The sequence below is a fragment of the Diprion similis genome, chromosome 2 (genome assembly GCF_021155765.1).
Source record: "Diprion similis isolate iyDipSimi1 chromosome 2, iyDipSimi1.1, whole genome shotgun sequence".
NCBI lineage: Eukaryota > Metazoa > Arthropoda > Insecta > Hymenoptera > Diprionidae > Diprion > Diprion similis.
The window spans coordinates 2,179,786-2,184,466 of record NC_060106.1 but is presented as its reverse complement, the minus strand read 5'-3'; positions in this window follow the sequence as shown (position 1 = coordinate 2,184,466).

Here is a 4,681-nt window from a genome sequence, read left to right as displayed (position 1 = left end):
ATGATCAGCATTGTAGAATACATATTGAACGAAAGCGCTAGGTACAATTTTAATTACATGAGATTTAACAGCTGATATCTCCTGCAGAGATACACTATAATACAATGCACAGACACCCAATTTTGCCAAAATATTTATTACAGTTTTTGAACCGCATTTGCGATTTAAATAAATTCCAGTAGCTAAGTGAAGTGGAGATAAGAACGATTTGGGACGAATAGCTTGTATAATTGATGCACCTATGTGGTCAATTTTAATTTTTACGTCTTTGATTATTGTTCATCACTGTCAGATAATTTATTACCAGATTCTGTGGTAAAATTAGTATCAGCAGAAGAAACATCATGAAGTTGACTGTCATCAGTCAGGACACTATGACGAGATCCATCGGACTTCCTCGTAGCTTTAGCGATTTTTCTTTTCTTCTTTTTATTAGCATCAAACAATATAACTTTGTCCAAAATTTGTTTAAGATATTTAGGTACATCAGCACTGACAGAATCAAGATAATTTATAGCAGAAGGATAACTTTCATTGTTGTATTTTGTGCTTTTTATTTGTTTTCTAACTAATTCCGCAGCAGTTTTAATAATGCGAATATTTTCGGCGTCTTCATCTGCTTCACGACGCATGTACCACGTATCGGTTATCGTCTTTGTACCTTTGCCGCAATAGCAAATTGTTGTATCTTCATTTGGTAAGTTGAAAATGTTGATGTTATCGGCATATTTATTTTTCAAATGACTCAATAATGTTTTTTCCGTTGGTTTGTAGCTCATGACGTCGAATAATTGACGTATGGTAAATTGATAATCATCATTGTTTTCAATGAAATTATAAACGGAATTGAATGAATCCTGCAGTTCTTTTTTAATACCGGTAGGTTCTGGTTTACTTTCATAAGTGGAATCACGATAACAATATTTATGATAACGAGCACCGACTTCTACTAATGATTGGACACCGGTTATTTGATTTATAATTTTTTTTACCGAAATCGTCGTCTCTGCGCCGTGCTATTTCAAGAAGTTTATTTTTTATTTCATCAGATCTGATTTGAAATCTGTTTTTCTCCTTTCTTAGCCAGTCTTTATCACAAAACAAACATAACTGTTTAAAATGAAAATCGTCAACACCACGTGGCAATGAACGAGATGTTGAGGGTTCACAAGAATCGGAACGACGTTTCGCAGAATAAGAATAATTATCTCGACACTTTTTATGAACATCTATTTCAGTTTTATCAATTAAGAAAGTGTATTTATCATCTTCTAACTTTTTACTAAAAGAAGTTAACGTATTAATCGCTTTTTGCTTGATGCGCTGGAATGGTGCAGTATTCAAAAAACGTCCATAAATCAAACAATCCACAGATGTAACCATTTTTTTTTAAATTAATTAACTGGAGTATTGAAATCGACTTTTCAAATTTTTTTTGGTAGCTCTATTTGATTTTTTTAACAATGCTAAATCGAAATTGAAAAAGTTCATAAACGGGGATCTCTTTTAAACCCTTTGAAGAATGGATTCCAGAAGTTGAAAAAATTTTCAGGTTTCTAGTTTGGAAATGACGGGGTTTTTTATGTTGATTTGCAAATTGTAAAAATTACTTGATTCAAAAGAGTACGATTAATTGAAAAAAGAGGGAAAATTTTTTTTTCACCGGATTATTGTTCATTTATGTATCGAAATGGTACCTGAATTTTTCCGTTCCTTAATATTAATAATTAATGGGTTAAAACAATTTCTGTTGTAAATATGAGCGAATCGTGCCGAGCGCACGGTCGTCACATCGCCCGTTTTCAGCCCTATTTTCAGCTCTAAATTAAAATTATAAATATTGGAGGTAGAGTTCCGGGAGTCAGAACTTTTTTGTTGTAAATTTCCCGCTCTTTAAGAATCTCTTTTTACAATTGCGATATCTGCAGTGGTTTTTTGAGATATTTGCGAAAAACGAAATCCTTTCTTTTGAATTCACTAAATTGTTGATAACTTTTGCAATTTTTTTTTCCCCACTGAATTTTTTCAAAAAATTTCTGGACGCGATTCCGAATCGAATGACACCTCAACCATATTTTTCGGAGAAGTCCGACAGAAAATCGTAAAAAAGGTTCTTGTTGACTAGACTACAACATGGCGTCGGCTTGATTGTTATGAGAATTTCACTGTGATTTGTAACTCATTTTATAATTATTATAATAAAGTGTTCCGCCGATTATCTATTTCGATCAAGTCTGGGTATCGTACCCTCCTTTCCTTTCGTTTGTACTTTCCCCCTTGAAGTGCAGTGCGATTTTGCTATTAAGCTAATTACCTAGTGTGAGGTTACGTTCGTTAGTCTGTCTGGATGTGTTTTGCTCTCTCAGCTAGGTCTTTGTTGTGGCTCTATGACTGCCCCTCACTCAATGTTATTGTCTCCGACTACCTGCTGTACCTGTTTTTGCCCGGAGGCGTCTCAACTTCTTCCCGTTCATCAATTTTCGATTTTAATTACCAACACGTCTATACTTGTTCGATCTGCTCTGAAGGTTTTGATCCTTCATCTATGATCGTTTCTTGTATGTGCTGCACTGAAATGTTTCATTCCTCATACTCAGCCAGCGGAATCAAAGGGCAATCCCCCGACTGTGCCGGTGTTAACTCTAATGAATCTAGACTTGTCAACGCTTCAGCTGGTGCCAAGAGCAAATGTGTGTTCTACAGGTGCCTCAAATGCACGAAACCTGCCAAGGAGCAAGCTGTGTTCAAAGATGCCACTGAGAACGTGATTAAACAGTCAGATACAATATCTAATCTCAATCAAAAAATAACTGATGCAAGACAGAAGCTAGTTGACTTTGAGTCTTTTGCCAGAGAGGTCAATGAAAGTAAAAAGCTCGTTGACAGCATCTCCGAAATAACTGACTTGATGAACGAGTTTGATAGCAAGTTGGTCTATGTTGAAGATAAAGCTATTCCTGAAATCGAAACGAGAATGCCTGACAAAGATGATATCAGCGATGATGTTAATAAGGTCAAATTGGCCTTAGATAATGCTTCCTTTGACCCTAACGATCTCAAGGTCTACAGAGTTGGTCGCTACAACCCTGAGAAAAATCGTATCCTGAAAATAAAATTTCCGTCAGTTGAAAGTGCTCAATGGGTACTGGCTAATCAGAAAATTATATCCCTTAAATTGCACCAACATGCCTACACTTCTAACGACAAAACAACGATTGAACGAGAGGAATATCGACGACTTAAACCCGAACTTGAGCGTAGAAAGGTTTGTGACAAAAATCTCCGGATATCCTATCGCCGAGGTGTTTCTAAGATCATCCCGATAAAAGCCAGGGAGACACAAAACTAGAGTCGTTCGTATGCAATATATATTATCAATACGTTAGAAGCATCAAGAGCCGCCGGAAATTGAAAGAATTTATAACCAACGTCGACACTGCCAACATAAAATATGATGTTATCGCCCTCACCGAGACCTATTTTGATTTCTTAATCACCGACTATCTTGTGAGGCTTGATGGTTATTTCATCTTTATATGTGATAGAGACGGTGATGTCACGGCTAAATCTGAAGGTGGGGGTGTATGTTTCGCCATTAGGGACGATTGGAGAGTAAAGTTTTGAAGTGCACTAGTAATGAGTATGAACACTTTGAGATTCTAATATGTTTTGCTAACTTTGAGTTTTTTTTCTTGCTCGTCTATACACCACCAACGTGGCCTCTAGAATACTACGAAACTGGCATTCAAAATCTAATTTCACTTATCGACATTAATCACGTAAATAATTTATTATCCCTCGGTAACTTCAATATCCCCAGGTATCAGTGGCCTAATATGTCTGCTTTTTATCCGGTCCATAGGTGGCACGTTTCTAATAATGTTGGGCAAGCTGCCAGGGTCGTAACTAATTTCATGAATCTATTAAAGTTAATGCAATGTAATAAGTATGTTAATAAGTGTGGAAACACCCTCGAATTGTTCTTCAGCAATAGAGAGATTACATCCTGCGGGGTGATTGACCCTTTATCCCTCATTGATAGTGCTCACGATGCTTCCTGCATTACAACTAAGATTCTTCCCCTACAATACATGCCGGTTCCACAAGCATTTGTCACCGTTTTGAATGCCGACTTTTCGGTGATTAAGCAAAATCTGTTTACAGTTGATTGGTCTTTTGACCTACCATCGCCTGTGCCTGTTGACCTCTATCTATCCAAGATATACTCAACTCTTGGGTCTGATATTGCTGACCACATTTCTCCCTTTTCAACTCTTAGTAAGAATTTTCCGGACTGGTTCACTATTGAATTGATTAAATGCAAAAGAAAAATCCATGCCTTGTTCAAAAGGTATAATACTCAAGTCCTATATATGAAATTGTGTGACTTGAGACGTCAGTGCAAGCAGTTGCACCACAGAGATAATAAGGCTAGGTTGAGTAAATCTGAACAAAATGTCATTATAATGACCCCCATAAAATTTGGTGAAACCTATCCGGAAAGGATAGCCATGCTACATGTATTTTTTCAATGATGTGGCCTGCACTGCTGAAGCCATAGCTAACCTTTTTGCAGTCGACTTTGAGAAAGCCTACACCAATAAATCCTTGGATCCTTTGCTGGTCCCTTCTGTTTCTTTTGATACCTTTTCTCAGGTCGATATAACCTGTGAGAATATTG